Source organism: Stylophora pistillata, chromosome 2 (genome assembly GCF_964205215.1).
Source record: "Stylophora pistillata chromosome 2, jaStyPist1.2, whole genome shotgun sequence".
NCBI lineage: Eukaryota > Metazoa > Cnidaria > Anthozoa > Scleractinia > Pocilloporidae > Stylophora > Stylophora pistillata.
In genome coordinates, this window is record NC_142520.1 from 7,637,235 (window position 1) to 7,654,700 (window position 17,466).

General features: G+C 36.7%; 1 protein-coding gene across 2 annotated transcripts in view; it reads right to left on the reverse strand.

Moving 5' to 3' along the window:
• Nucleotides 1-17,466, reverse strand: part of LOC148736918 (uncharacterized) — a 700,731-nt gene that overhangs the window by 184,698 nt on the left and 498,567 nt on the right. The window lies entirely within an intron of this gene.

Consider the following 17,466-nt stretch of genomic DNA (forward strand, 5'->3'; position numbering starts at 1 on the left):
ATAAGTGCGCTCATTGAATTGGACTTACTTGGCTATTTCTTTAGTTTTTTTTTTTTTTTTTTTTTTTTTTTGGGAGAAACTAGCAGAACCATGCTACTCTGAAATTCGAACGGAAATAAAGTTATATGCAGGATTGGCATTCTTTTGCTGGTCTCTGGCGTGTTCACCCACTCCTCTCTTATGCTTGTCCAAGTTTTCATGAGATATACACTAGGGGGATCCTTAGAATAACGAAAGAGATGGGGTTTGCCGCATTTTAAGAGGTTATTTTAATCTAAAGGCGATTCAAAATGATTTTAAGACGACTAGCCACAAGGATACAATTATGCAGTTTTAAAAAGGAAGTGGCGTTTTCAATTCATAATTTTTTGGGGGGGTCGTGACACTGTTCAAAAGAAGCATCGGAGCAAGAGGCATCGGAGCAAGAAGCATGTAGCCATACTCTGACATAAGCAATCAATGCGTAACGATTTTTTTTCAATATATTTATTAAATATATCGAAACATGAACATTAACTATATCGAAACATGAACGCAAAATTAGTTTGCATTACGTACATTTGCAATGCATATTAAGGAACTTTTATTTTACTTATATGTCATAAGGTTTGGAACTTTTGTTAAAATCTAGTGTGTTGACAGACCCCTCTGCGCCCCTCCCTCCCCTCCCTTCATGTTTATCCTAATGCCGACATTGGCATACGATGTAAACGTTAACAATTAGAGCGCACAGCCTCATTTCCTTGATGGATGGACGGATGCCATTTTTTTTTTCTTTTCATTTAACAGATTGGATAATTGCAATAGCTTTCGATAGGGATAATACCAATTTACAAAAGACTTCTACATTTACCCATGATTCCTGAACTATTTTCATGAATCGCGTATTTTACCACCCTTTTGCTATTTGCGTTACCACAAAATGTAAACCAATCTATTTTCATATCTCTTGAGTTGCTTGTTTTAATGATACCAACCATTGCCCCTCACCTGATGGAAATAGCCTCTAGCCCCATTGGTCCGTTCATAAGGAGAAGAAAATAATCGTGACTTATGTCAGTAATAAGCGATCGAGTATCGTTTTCTCCATTACACGGGCTATCTTTAGAACGTCAGAAAGTCTGTTGTGCTTGGGTTGTTATCGAGTGGGCTTCAATACGGTAAAATGTTTACAGTACCGTCAATACATTGTGCGCTGAGTAAGTACAAACTCTATTTTATCCAGTGGTTATGCGCAACAACTGAAAGGGAAGTAGTGAACGGTTAGATAAAGATATCTCGGTATTGGAACATCCTGTAACCCCAAGCGAAATCCAACGGGAAAGAAGATATCATCGGCGGCTTTTAATAGGCTCTCCCGACGAAACAAATCAAGCCTTGTTAATATCTGTTCTTGACTTGTATTATACTTGAAAAGAATATAGGTAATAAAGATAAATATATAAGTAAAAACAAAGGAAGGGGTAAGATTAGACTTGTTTCGGAATGTAGCTTTTTGTTTTGTCAAGACGCAAAATCATTTGGAAACAGTTAACCACATTGAAAAAAATACGCGGTTATGGAATTGAAATGCGCGATATACTTTATTGTTGCTGTGTCATAAATAACGTTCGGTGCAACACCTTTCAGAAATAATATGTAGGGTCTTTCAAAATAATAGCCTAATTACCTACCTTCTGAAGTTTCTGTGACAAGATGTCAACCGACAAGCACACACTTTAAGATCTCCTTCGCACGATAATGAATGGAGTTTCGTTTAAAACTTATTTAGATGTTTTACTTGCGGAATGAACAATCTTGTACGAAAAAGGGAAGGGTGTTCACTCCGAGCTCATTTTATAAATACGCTCTGTAGAAAACAATGATTGTGATAAACAGAAGGCAGGTTTGGACAAGGAATTTTCATAATTAATGCCGTCAGCACTAAGTTCCGGCTTCCTCGAATTTTTATGGGCTTACATTGTTAAATACTTTCCTCTCAACGGACGCCAAAGATCTTTAAAAATGTTTGACTTCCACTCCAGTTTTGACAGAAATATGACATCAGTCATCGATTTCAATAGCTTTATTTTTCATCAAATTCGCTAAATTCAGCTTCACCATGTTCATTTTGGATAAAAAGTACAGATCAATTCAGTTTAACATTTCCTACTCGTTTACTTCAACTATTGGAGAAGGAATTTTCATAGTTAATGGCGTCAGCGATAGTCACCTTGTGACGGCTTTATCTTTTATTTTTCTTTAAATTGAGTTTCTGCGTACTCAACTTTTTGTAGAATTAAGTTGTTGAATGTTTTCCTCTAAATGGACGCCAAAGCTCTTTAGGATTAAATCACTTCCACCCCAGTTAGGAAGAAAAAAACAAAAACAAAAACAAAAAAACCTATTACAGTTTTCATGTTTTTAATGGATTCTGTGACAGAAATATGGAATCAGTCATCGATTTTAATAGTTTTGTTTGTCGATGAACTCGCTACTTTTAGTTTAAAAATCATAACTTTAGATGAAGTTCGTCTCAATTCAGTCAAACATTTCTCGTCGTTTAGTTCATCGAAAAACTTTTGGAAAAGGAACTTTCATAATTAGTGCGACAGTCAACTTGTGAATGGTTTAGCCTTTATTTTCCTTTAAATTAAGTTCCTACTTCCTTGACTTTTCATGGACTTGAAAATGTTTTCCTCTAAACGCACGCTAAGCTCTTTAGAATTAAATCACTTCCGTCCCAGTTAGAATAAAAAAAACAAAAAACAAAAAACAACCTAATACATCATTCATGTTTTCCATCTATTTAATCACTTTCACCAGAGTGTGGTGAGGATAGCACAACAGAGCGAGGCTCCAAATTAAGTGCGCCCAATATCCCACCCATCCCACCCCAGGGGAGGACATCCATCACACAGTAATCTCGTGTGTGGGAAATTAACGTCTCCTACCCCAACCGTGCAGGAGATGGGACCTCCATTTATTCGTCCCTATCCGAGAAGACTAGAATATCTAACCATTTCTTGATGTTATAGAAAGGCAGCAAATTCTTCTCAATTATTTTAAGACCCTGAGTATTGGTCCGGCCGGGGCTCGAACCCTCGACCTCCCGCACAACAGTCCAGCGCTCTATCCATTGAGCTAACCGGGATCCCATGACAGAAATAAGGCATCAGTGTTCGATTTCAGTAGCTTTATTTTTCAATAAATTCGCTACGTTTAGTTTCTAAATTATAATCTTAGACAAAGTACTCATCAATTCACATTTCCTCGTCGTTCAATTCATCGATTAAATTTTGGGGTGAAACCGGCTAAATTGCAATTAAACATTTACCTCACTAACTCACAATTTTCGTTTCCATTCTAGTCAGGTTTTTTCTTTTTTGAAGATGTTGCTTTGATAAAAACAAGCAATAATCCCAGCTGGCTCAAAATACACCTATTAATCATGTTCGTGCTATGCCATTTAAATCACATAAGGTCAAGGGAACGTACAAAGTTTTACAAGGTAGGACAGTGAAGAACAGCGCAAAAATACGGACGGAAAGCCCAGCAACAAAGTGGTTGCACAAGACGATCCATAATTTACTTTTTTTTCGTTTTTTTAAGAAACAACTTTCTTAGAACATCATACTCTTTTACTGTTGATCGCACCAAACACTTTAACATAAATGACTAATCTACGAATCTCAGCGATAAATGAAGGATATGGATATTTCAATGAAATAAAGCTAAAAGGCACTAGCATTTGCATTACTCCACGCATGCGACGTCGTTGCTCAAAAGGAATAAGCGCCCATCGTGGTCACGTTGAGGCACATTTTTGAACTGGGTCTAAGCCGGATACTGTTTTGCCATCTTTCACTGAAATTTCTTCAGATAAGGAATATCTGGGAGAATGATTTCAAAAAAAGTTTTGAACTGATGGGGTACTTGCAATAGCTTTCCATAGGGAAAATACTAATTCGTAAAAGACATCTACCTTTAACCATTATTCCTAAACTATTTTCATTAACCGCGTATTTTATCGACCTTTTACTATCTGCGTTACTGCAAAAAGTAAACCAAGCTATCTTAATATCTTGAATTTCTCATTTCAATGAAGCCAATGATCGCTCCACACCTGGTGAAAATAGCCTCCAGCCTCATTGGTCCGTTTATGAATAGAAGAAAATAATAGTGAGTTATGTCAGTAAGAAGCGATCAAGTATCGTTTTGTCCACTACACACTATCTCCTTTAAAACGTTAGAAAATCTGTTGCACTTGGGTTGTTATCAAGTGGGCTTCAATCCGGTAAAATGTTTACGATACTGTCAATACATTGTGCGCTGAGTAAGTACAAACTCTATTTTATCCAGTGGTTAGGCTCTAAAACTGTAAGGGAAGTAGTAAACGGTTAGATAAAGATATCTCGGTATTGGAACATCCTGTAACCCCAAGCGAAATCCAACTGGAAAGAAGATATGATCGGTGGCTTTTACTTGGCTCTCTCTACGAAACAACCCTGTTAATATCGGTTCTTGACTTTTATTAAACTTGAAAATAATATAGGTAATAAAGATAAATATATAAGTAAAAACAAAGGAAGAGTTAAGATTAGACTTGTTTTGGAATGTAGTATTTAGTTTTATTAAGAAGCAAAATCATTTGGAAACAGTTAACCACAATTAAAAAATGACGCGGTTGTAAAAGATTGAAATGCGCTATATATTTTATGGTTGTTGTGTCATAAATAACGCTCGGTGCAACACCTTTCAGAATTGATATGTAGGGTCTTAGAACATAATAGCCTAGTTACCTACCTTCTGAAGTTGATGCGACAATATGTCAGTCGACAAGCACACATTGTAAGATCTCCTTCGCCCAAAAACGAATTAAGCTCCTCGTTTAGAACTTATTCAGACGTTTTACTCAGTTGCGGAATGAACAATCTTGCACGAAAGGGGAAGGGTGTAGAAAACTATGATTTTGATAAACAGAAGGCAAGTTTGGACAAGGAATTTTCATAATTAATGCCGTCAGCATTAAGTTCCTGCTTCCTCGACTTTTCATGGACTTATAAGATGTTGAATGTTTTCCTCTAAACGGGAGCCAAAGCTTTTTAGAAAATAATGACTTCCACCCAAGTTAAAAGAAAAAGGAACTATTACAGTGTTCATGTTTTAATCCCATAACAGAAATATGGCATCAGTCATCGATTTCAATGGTTTTATTTTTCAATGAATTCGCTCTGTTTAGTTTCAAAATTATAGTTTTAGATAAATTACAGATCAATTCAGTTTAACATTTCCTCGTCGTTTAGTTCATCGCTAAAATCTTTGGACAAGGAATTTTCATAATCAAGGCCGTCGACGGCAACTTGTGACGGGTTTATCTTTTATTTCCCTTTAAACTGAGTTCCTGCGTACTCAATTATATTAGAACTTGAGTTGTTGAATGTTTTCCTCTAAACGGACGCCAAAGCTATTTAGAAATAGATCACTTCCACCCCAGCTAGAAAAAGAAAATTAATTCGCTACGTTTAGATAAAGTACAGATCAATTTAGTTTAACATTTCCTCGTCGCTTATTTCATTGATAAAATATTTGGACAAAGAATTTTCATAATTAATGCCGTCAGCGACGACGGTCAACTTGACACGGGTTTATCTTTTATGTCTCTTTGAATTAAGTTCCTGCTTCCTCGACTTTTCATGGCCTTGAAGTGTTGAATGTTTTCCTCTAAATAGACACCAAAGCTTTTTAGAAATGAATGACTTCCACCCCTGTTATAAGAAAAGAAAAAGATAAAAGAAACCTATTACAGTCTTCATGTTCTCCATCGATCCCATGCCAGAAATATGACACAGTCATCTATTTCAAAAGTTTTATTTTTCAATGAATTCGCTACGTTTAGTTTCAAAACTATAATTTTAGGTAGGGTACAGATCAGTTTAGTTTAACATTTCCCCGTCGTTTGGTTCATCGATAAAACTTTGTGGTGAAACCGGCTAAGTTGCATTTAAACATTTACCTTACTAATTCACAATTTTCATTTCTATTCGAGTCAGGTTCTTTTTTTTTTTTGGTAGATGTTGCAATCATAAAATCAAGAAATAATACCACCTAGCCCAAAATGCACCTGTTAATCATGCCCCTACATGCCATCAAACTACATAAGGTCAAGGGAACGTGCAGAGTTTGACAAAGAAGGACAGTGAAGAACAGCGCAAAAATACGGTCGGAAAGCAGAGCAACAAAGTGGTTGCACCAAACGATCCATAGTGGATCAGGCTCCGACAATTACCTGCGACGTGTTGACGACAATTTTGATTGGAAAACAATGTTTAGAAAATTATAGAAAACAATGATTGTGATAAACAAAAGGCAAGTTTGGACATAGTATTTTCACAATTGATGCCGTCAGCGACAATCAACTTGTGACGTGCTTATCTTTTATTTCCCTTTAAATTAAGTTCCTGCCTCGTCGACTTTTCATCAGCTTGAGTTGTTGAATGTTTTTGTATAAACGGACGCCAAAGCATTTATTAGAATTTCCTCGTCGCTAATTCATCGATGAATTTTTGGGGTGAAGCCGGCTAAGTTGCAATTAAACATTTGCCTTGCTAACTCACAATGTTCCTTTCCATTCGATTCACTTTTTTATTTTAGATGTTGCATTGATAAAAAAACAAGTAATAATCTCAACTGACGCAAAATATGTCTGTTAATTATGCCCTACTATGCCATTTAATGAGATGCAATGAATATATGAAGTTCATCTATTTTGAACTGCGGTATTAGATACGTATGATGTGCGATCCTCGCTGCAAATAGCGCTATGTACTGCGAGGATCGCACATCATACGTATCTAATACCGCAGTTCAAAATATATGAACTTCATATATTCATTGCATCTCATTTATCACTTTCACGGGTTTATTACGAATCAACTTAACGGCCTGCTCCCAGTTGGCTTGTTAGCTCAATCGGTAGAGCGCTGCACTAGTATCGCAGAGGTCAGTGGTTCGAGTCCCATACAGGCCTGATTTTTTTCAGGTCTGATTTTCGCTGTTGCATAAATAGCGCTATGTACTGCGAGGATCGCACATCATACGTATGCCATTTAAATTACATAGGGCCAAGGGAACGCGCGAAACTTGACACAGTAGTACAATGAAGAACAAGGCAAAAATTTGGTCGGAGCAACAAAGGGGTTGCACAGAAAGATCCTTAGTTTGATACTTTTCGTTCTTAAAGAAACAAGTATTTTAAGAATGTCATACTTTTTTTCTGCTGACCGTAAAGAACGCTTAAATGATTGAGTGATCCTCAAATTTCAACAACAATTAAGGATATTTCAGTAAAGTAAAGGTAAAAGGCACTAGTAATTGCTTTCTTCCGAGCATGTAACGTCGTTGCTCAAATGGAATCAGCCCCTTTCCCGGTTACTTCGAGGTGCTATTGCAAACAGAGCCTAAGCCGGATAATGTTTGGCCTCTTCCAACGAAATTTCGTCAGATAAGCAATAACTCTGATAATCATTTCAAGATAACTTTTGAGCTTTAAGGAAAGTAAAATAAAAGGAAAGGGATAGATACAGATGGAAGCTGTTCTGCGCATTGTTCATCAAATCATACTTTTGGCAGCACGCAACCGTTATCATCTTCTTAGGTTAAAAGCGTTTTCTGTGTTTGCGTTCAGTGCTTGACTCTATGAAGAAGAGAGATTGCCTCTTTTGACTTCTTTCTTGTTTTTTAACCAGATACCTTGAATAGACATTAAAGCCAAGACTCTCATCGCTTTCGTCGTGAAATCTTAAAACGACAACCGGTAAATTGAACCACATTATGTTTTGCACGTAGACCGATCCCGCATAGGCGAAGATACATCTAAAAAATTAATGGTTGAATTGTTTCTATTTTTTTTCCATGTCGATCCAAGCATTAACTAATGTGGCAAAAATTTCCGATAAAAAAGTTTTAAAAATATTGAAACACACTTTTTTCTTGCGGTAAAAATCATGGTGGTTGAATATTAGTCAAGTTAAAATCTCTATATTTCAGTTGCATATGCTGATCATTGCTATCTGTCTGCGTCTAAAGCTAGTCTGTAAATGAAGAAAGATAAATAACGAGAGAAGTCCCTATACTTGAGACACGCCTCCCCTCCCTCTCCTCCCGGAAGCTTATCGCAGTTCCCATAACGTTCAGTAACCAGAGGACTCCTACTTCCCCTGGTATATACATGTATTCCCCTGGGATATTCCCCTGGTATCTACATGTATTCCAGATCGATCCCGCTGGTGAAGTTATTTTTACCAATTACAACGCGCTGCTTTGTTTCTTATAAGATGGATGGTGCAAAATTATTTCAATCCGTGCAGGGAGGCTACTAAATACAGTTTCCGCTAAGAAATATTATAATTCATAAAAGACAACCACCCATAAACGTGATTCCTGAACTAGCTTGTTATTAAAAATGTATTTAATCCACCTATTATCTTAACTCATAGAGCGATTTTAAAATCGTGATTGGTTTTATGAAGTGTAGATTGCTCCTCAGATGGTAGAAATAGCCTCTAGCCTTATCGCAGAGTTCTTTATGGAGGGAATAATTGTGGTTACCTATAGCTATGCCAGTAACAAGCGATCCTGTATCATGTCCGTTATACATTACCTCCTTCGAAAAAAGTTTGTGGTACGTTGAAAATATGTTGAATGTGCGTTGTTACCGATATAAGAACCAACATAACTGATACCGACATCTACCCGTGGAAACTGTTGCATATCGTAAGCTTGATGAATGGAGCGAAGAGCGGGCCTCAATCCGGTAAAATTTTCACAGCCCTGTCAATACACTGTACACTGAGTAAGTACAATCTATACAACATTTGTCGATTATGTCATAGAAATTTAAAGCAAGTAGTGGATGGTTAGATGTAGGTATTTTGGCTTTGGAACATTCTGTGGCCCCCAGTCCTAACAAACAGAAAAAAGAAAACGAGATGTTTGTTGAAGGCTTTTATAAAACTCTGTCTCTCTCAGAAAGAGAAATGATCAAACTTTGTTAATGTCTGTTCTTGAATTTTATCACACTTGAAGATAATAAAGATAAAAATAAACAGATAAACAAAAGCAAAGGAAGAGATATGTTCCAGATGGTTTTTTTCTGTCATTTTCAGTTGTGTTGAGAAGGAAAATGATTTCGAAACAGTTAACAATAATGACACAATTATGTGGCTCTAAAATTGAAATGGTTGTTTTAATTCATGTTTGCTGTGTCTTTAACTGAAGTTCAGTGCAACTCATCAGTTTAGTTGTTGAGACGCATAATGAGTTGAAAAAGATTAACCAAAATGACCCAATTATGCAGTTTTAAATTTGAAATGGACGATATAATTCATGATTGTTCTATTTTGACGTGATATGCAACACCTTTCAGAAGTAATACGTAGGATCTCAGAAACACAGTGGATTCGTTACGAACTTTGTAAAAGTTATATTGTGACAGATGTCAGCCGAGAAATACGTATCTGACCTCTTTCGTGGTAAAACAACGTTCGTCCTTTTGAATACGTCAGACGCTTCTCCTGTGGAATGAAATAATCTTGTGAAAAAGGAAAGGAGAGTTTCATTCGAGCTTCCCTCATCATCTTGTTCCATAGAAACCAGGACGCGAGTTTCTGAGAGGAATTTTTACAATGAAGGCTATCAGTGACCGATCATCTCATGACAGGTTTATCTTTACGTTATCTTTTTAATTCGGTCTCTGCCTCCTTGAGTTTTCATTTTATTAATCACGTAAAATGTCTTCCTGCAAAACGATACCTGTATCCTGCAGAAATGAATGAATTCCACCCAAATACTGATTGAAGAAAAGAAAATATAAGTTGTACAGTGCTAATGTTTTGCATCGATCCCATAACAGCAGTATGACATCATTAGTCGATTTTAACTGTTCTATTTCTTAATTAATTCGCATTGTACAGTGGATAGTTTCCAAATACACAATCTTAAAATCCATATTTATAACAGATTATTTCATCTGAGAAGTTCTCCATCGTTTAATTGATCCATAAATACGATACTAAGCCGAAATAGCTCATTTTCATTCACAAATTACAGTTTATTCTTTACCATTCAATTCAATTCTTCAGAGATGTTGCATAATAATTGAGAAACAACTAACACAACAATGCTGCCATTTGTGAAGCATACCTGTATATTTGTCTGCAGAAAATATCTAATTTTGCTCCTATCGAGACGCACACATTTTTTAACTCACGACTACTGAATTGTCTAATTCATAGCGGAGCTTGCGGTGCGTGCAACGAAAATATATTCTTAAAACAAAAAAAACAAAACAAAACAAAACAAAACAAAACAAGAAAAATGATAAGCTGTTCTGCTTATCATTCTTCAAATAATACTTTTTCCAGCATGGAACCGCTCAAACAATTTTAGGTGAAAACGTTTTCTGTGTTTGTTGGCAGTACTTGACTCTATGAACGAGAGAGATTGCCTCTTTCGCATTCTTTCTATTTTTTTTTTCAAGCAAATACCTTGAATATACGTTTGGATGGCGAATTAGATCCTTAAACAGCTCTGAACAAACGATCTCCAACGCTCTCCAAAGGTACAGGTGTTTTCTACATTTTCAGCTATGGTGTTTAAGACTGATTATGGCAGCGAAAAGTCCTATTGTCCTATTTACCTATTGCGTCTCATAGCATTACTACTGTAAGGACGTTCCCTATATTTCATATGCAGTATGTATTCATGATCAATCAGGTTTTAAATCTAATTTCCTAAGAAAATGAAAATGAACTAATCGCGAGTATTGTATGGTAAGTCTACTATCTTGATTACTGAATGAAGGACAGTTGAACAAGATTATGATAGGAGTTACTTGATCAATAAATAAGTCTAACTTGCGTGAGGCGACACGCCGGTAAGCTGTAAAGCAAAAGGCGGTCGACCGTTAGGTGGTGTTGATACGCCTGTGCGACTCCTGTCATTCGCTGTCGCATAAAGTTTACCTCTTATTAGGATATCTTAGAACGACTGTCCTCTGCTATGTGATAATAAGGGCAAGTTTTAAAATATCATTTCCCCATCTGCAATTTTGGAAAAGTCGGATAAGATTGTTTCTTTGCGCGCACTATTTTCTTTGTCTTTTTTAAATATACTTTCTCTCCCGCAGAAATAACTTCAGAGATACGTTTCTCAAAACCTACATCTAGGTATCCTGTATTAATTACGACCCCTCTCCCGCAAATAAATAGAAAAAAATACCAAAATTCCATTCATCGGGGTATGTAGTCAATGAACTAACTAAACCCGCAATAAAGTGCTCCGACAGAATATCATTTGTAAGAAGGGTGCTCTTAAATCTTAGTTTTGGAAACACTTTACGATTTCGACACTACTTTGAGAAATAAAGGTAAATGTAAGTCTTGAGCGTGCAGTTAGGTGAATCACTGCGTAAACTACGTCACTATCAACAGAATATACCGCAGCATTACTATCTCTTAGGTACCCTGGTAAATAGTTTATGCGCTCCGAATAGCCGGGTAACATTTTTTTTCGCGAAGAACACTCGTTTTTACAATCTCTCCATCAGCTCCCTAGGGAAGAAAATAAAAGTTATTGGCAGAGGCTAAAGATCACGTAGCAAATAAAATGCGCTACGATGCATCAGTACCAGTCTAACTAGAAATCTAATAAAGTTTGTCATTGATTCAAATGTTATTCTTGATATAATAATCGATGCATTTGCTCATTTTCTCTTCTGCAGTCATCCTTCCTTTGATGATGGAGTTGCAAGGAACAGGTGATGCAGTGTAATTCAAATTTTATGTATCTTAAAATGAATAGGAAAAAATATTATGAGGCTGATTTATCAATAAATTTTGATTATTTACAATAATCAGTCATAGATGTTCCATTGGTACATCCGTCGGATTGTGGATCTAAACGTGAGTTGAAGAAACTAAACAATAACTGAACAAGAACGAACAAAGAATAACAACGCTTTCACCCTGATCTCCCCTATTTTGACCCTTAAAACTTAAGGTGATTCCTCAGTATTGCATTGCGCATCCCGTATTGCGCATAAAAATCACGCAATCGGGTGAAAACGCGCGCGTATTTTGAGAACGCGATATTGTTTTTAAATCAATGACCAGGTAAAAAGGCCCAATGGTCCTCAGCTCTTGGACGAGCACGCTGACCTGTATTTCTTACTGCATAATTTTGGTGTACAAATTATCCCTTTTAAATTGGAGAAGTTTAAAAAAAAATCGTCGACGGTAAAAAATATACAACTAAAAGTGTGCAAAAGTCCTGTTGATGTACCGTGAGCCGATGAAATGACGCGTGTGGTTAGAGCCAGCACAGGTATAGATGGGGTGTACAGGCACAAGCACGATGATCTTTCTTTTTTATTGTATTTTTCCGAAACACACGCTGGTAGGGAACATGTAGGGAAAGTTGAAAACAATTTGTTCGATAGCCTTTATTTTCTGAGAAATCACCTTAAACCTAATTCTAATTTTTGCTTTAGTGAAGTAACGAGTTTCGGTGCTCATTGTTAGCTAGGCATGAATATTATTAATATAGACAGTATTTTTCGTCTCCATTTTCATCATTATCATTATTGCTATCATCGTTATGCTCTAAAAATATGTATTTTTTCTTTTATTCATTTATATATTTATGCTTCTCATAGAAATTCTATGTACCCATTTCAAAAACTTTTCGTACATCTTTACTAAATTGGGAAGACGTTATTGGGAGAACCGTGACGTCTGCCGCAGTCATGGAGGATACCTTGTTTCCATCGAAACCGATGAAGAATGGAAATTTATCAATAGTGAGATTCAAAAGCGTAATAGTTGGAATACTACCGCGTGGCATATTGGTTTATGTTGGTATTGGTATCGGAAATGGACTTGGTGGAGTGGAGAACCACTGAATATTTCAAAATGGCGAGATTCTGAGCCAGAAGGTAACAACGACTGCGCGGAAATATCCAAGAATGAAGGCCTCTTTAATGGTATCTCTTACCGTGATGAAAATGCCTTCATCTGTGAATTTCCTCAGGGTAAGCAAATATTCCACCCATAAAGTACATTAAGTGCTAAACCATTTCCGCTCAGCCCTGGTCCCGTAAAAAATTATTTCGATGTTTAATTTTGAGAGGTAAATATATTGCTCTCACAATATCGAAAGCTTCTCCTAACTTGAATGTGTAAGCGGTAAATAAACTGTTTAGTGCGCATTAGCGGTTTCAAATTAGGATAACTCACACTTGTATTTCATTATGCGGTTTTTTTTTTTCAGCCAGTTCTGATCAAATAAGGGAAGGAAGGTGGCTCAGGCTGCTAGACAACCTTGTTATAAGTGTCATACAATAAGTACAATAATCGCATGAGCTTACAGATAGTTTAAGTGCAATAATTCAAAATAGAATATCCGAAATAGAAGACGTCGCTGTGAAGAAATATGTGTCAAGTACCACTCCTGGTAGGAGCTGCTTCCCGACCAAAAAAGAGTTTTCCGTTATATATTGCCCATGAAAAATTTCGGGACGCATGTTGTATAAAAAGTTTCATCGTTCTAGAATCATACTTTATTTTGCTGCGCCGCAAGCCACAGCAAGTTTTCGACGGGCAAAGCGCCTGAAAGAAACTGGATCGAAAGGATACATTTCTCAACATTTGTCTAGCGAGCGTTCACTGCAGTCGGTGAGTGTTTGTATGTTGTGTTCAAAATAATACATCGAAGTATTCCTCTTTGTGCCTGAACGAGTGAACGATAATTATATACAGTAGTTTCGGAAAAAGCGTGTCGGAAAGAGTACATGATAGCCCCGAAAAGTATTGCGGGTAGTCTTCAGATCTTAGCTCCTTGACCTCAGGATTTCGAGGAAGTCTGAGAAAATGTCACCTTAAGCACAAAAATTACAGATTTGATGAACTTATTTCTTTTTACATAAATGACTTTTCTATTCTAACCTGCATAAAAAACGAAAAAAAAAAAATTACCCTAATAAAAGACGAAAAATCATGTAAGCTTAACGTGAGCGAATTCTATTGCAACACCATGTTATTTTTGTTTTGTTCCTCTCTTATTAACATGCATGTTGGTATTTCTCCCCTGATCTCTAATCTTTTTTTACATATCTTTTTATCTATTTCACTTGTTTGAACTAATTGATCACCGGATACTCTAATTGTCTTTTGAGACCGATGCGTGCGTATGCACTCTTGCTTTATTTTTTTTTCTGACAACCATTCTGGTATCAACTGTATACGGTTAACTGTGTAACTTCGGTTGTAGATTTTCGAGAAATTACACTCACAGTTAACATTTGTTTAAAATCTCAACACGATGGAGGGCGGAGAGAGGGATTAGCTCCGCGATGAATTTATCGACATTCCAAAACCAAACTACCAAAATTACATGAACTCACAGACGTGTGAAGTTAAATATCTTCTAAAAGAACAGATCAGATAGGGTGGACGCCGTAAAGAAGAAAGATGTTCTGTATTGATTTACACTGATCAAACATACCCCTCCGATATTGAAAAATACGAATAGAAATGGAAAATAGAAAATAGACCACGTTTTCTAGCCCATTTCTTAATATCTTTAACGGTAATTGTGATTATATTATGTTATCACCATTATCATAATTATCATTTTTTTATCATAATCATGATAATTATCTCCGTTTTCATTTTCATCATTCTGTAGAGTGCCCCATTATATCTTTTAAAAACTTTTGGTACACGTTTACGGTGGATTGGGATCGGGATCGGGATCGGTATTTACAGGACTCGAACAAATACGTGGCATATTGGTTTATGCAAGGATTGCAGGGGTGGGAATAGGAATTGGACATGGTAGTTTAGTGGAGCACCACTGAATATTTGGAAATGGTGAGCTTTTGAGCCAAATTGTAACGACGACAAAGCGGAAATATCCAAGAATATAAGCCTCTTTAACGGTATCTCTTCATATGATGAAAATGTCTTTATCTGTATATTACCTAAGGGTAAGGAAACATTCCACCCATAAAGTACATTAAGTGCTAGACCATTTCTGCTTAGCCCTGGTCCCGTTAAAAGTTCATTTTAATGATTAATTTTCAAAGAGGTAAATATATTGCTCTCACAATATCGAAAGCCTCTCCTAACTTGTGCGTTTAAGCAGTAAATAAACTGTCCAGTGCGCATTAGCGGTTTCAAATTGGAATAACTCACACTTGCATTTAATTATGCGTTCTTTTAAGCGCGTTCTAACCGGAGAAGGGAGGGGAGGTGGTTCATGCTGCAAGTCAACTTTGTTATAAGCGATGTACAATAAGTAAAATACCAGCACGAGCTTATGTATAGTCAAAGTGCAATCATTTAAAATAGAATATCCTAGATAGAGGACGCCGTAATGAAGATATATGTATCAAATACTACTCCTGCTAAGAGCTGCTTTCCCACCGAAAAAGAGCTTCCCGTTATTTTTACCACATGTTATAACGATCATCCTTTATTTTGTTGTGCAGCAAGCCACAGCAAAGTTTTGGCGGGCAAAGCGCACAAAAGAAAAACGATCGAAAGGATACATTTCTCAACATTTGTCGAGCACACGTTTATCGAAGTATTCTTGTGTTTTTGCTTGTGCTTGTAAGAGCGAGCGATAATTATATAATTATACAATTGTATCAGAAAAAAGCGTGTGGGAAAGTGATATACCAGAAAGGTATTGTGGGTGGCTTTTAGATCCTGGTTCCCTGACCTCAGGATTTTAGGCAAATCTGAGAAAATGTCACCTTTAAGACAAAACAATACGGGTTTGCAGAACTTATGTTGTTCAAAAAAATTACTTTGTATTCCTAACTACATGAAAAACAAACAAACAATAAAAAAAAACAACAACAACAGCAACACTGGCCCTAATGAAAGACGAAAATGATGTCAACTTAACGAGAGCGATTTCAATTACAACACCATGTTACTTTTGTTTTATTCCACTCGTATTCATATGCATGTGGGTATTTCTACTTTGACACTGATCAAACATACACTGCAGATGTTGAAAAATGCGGATAGAAATAGAAAATAGAGATACGTTACGTTTCTTAGCTTATTACTATTTTTTTTCTTCTTTATCGTTATTGTGATGATTATCATAATTATCACTTTTTTATCCTCGACATGATAATTACTTTTGTTGTTATTTTCATTATTTTATAGAGTACCCCATTCGATCTTTTAAAAACTCTTGGTACATGTTTTCGAGGTGGGGAGGGTCTTGGGCCTGGAGCAGAGCCACCTGCCAAATATTAGGAGGAGACCTAGTTTCCATCGAAACCGTAGAAGAGTGGAATTTCATCAGTAACGAGGTGCAAAGGCGAACTATTCTTTTCGGTGAAGATAGATGGAATATTGGTTTAATAGGAAAGGCTGAAAATTGGACGTGGGTGAGTGGAAGACCGCTGACGATTTGCAAATGGGGAGAAGGGGAGCCAAGTGGTGACAGCAATATGGCTTACATATCCAAGCAGTCTAGTAATGGCACATGGGGTATATTTGATGGTAACATTGGCCTTTCGTGTTATATTTGCGAGATTCCTAAAGGTAAAAAAAACTTTCTATACTAACAAATGTTATATATCAGTTATTTTTATTACCAGAAGCACTTAGGGGTAACAAAAACATTATCATGCTAGCGTTTGTCAAACTTACCACAGAAGATATAAACCTTCTGAAAGTCATGATCTAGTTTATATTTGCATAAGTATATTAGATTTCAGACAACTCAATGGATGTTTTCATGTTTTACATGTCCAAGGTTTACTCTTGTGAGCAAAGGAAAGGTAACAGATGGTTCAGTTGCGGTTTGAGTACCTACAATCACTCTTACGAGTAACAGCAGCTAGGAAAACTTTCATTTATCGCTTATTTTCATAATGCCTATTGGTTTCTTTCGACTAAATGAAGTAAAGTGGAGCGTCTATGAAGCGGACACCCTCGGTAGCTTCCCCAGGGTCCATTTGAAAGCGGGGAGATCGCTTACATCACCAGAAATCGGGGATATTTCGAGCCCGTTACGAAATGTCAGCGGTATATCGTATTACAGACAGTTCAATATGGCGGCGGTGGAAGTAAAGAGAAAAAGTAACTTTCTGTTTTCGTAAAACTCCGCCAGAGAAAGGCCTAGTACCTTTCTATCCCAGAGAGCTAAACGAGACGTCAAAACAAGGAAAATGGTAATTTGTATCTTTCGTGTTCTTCCTTTCCTAAAGTTGGGGTATTTAAAAATGGCGTATTTGGCTCTTGAGCTCTGTAAAAATACGAAGAGTCTCCCGGCTCGAGGAAAGTTTGTGCGGATCGGGTTGCAAAACTCGAAACCCGCCTTAACACCTGGCGCACTAGGACCCTGTCCCTTAAAGGCAAAGCTATGATCGTTAATACACTGAGAGCTTCGGGCCTCTGGTAC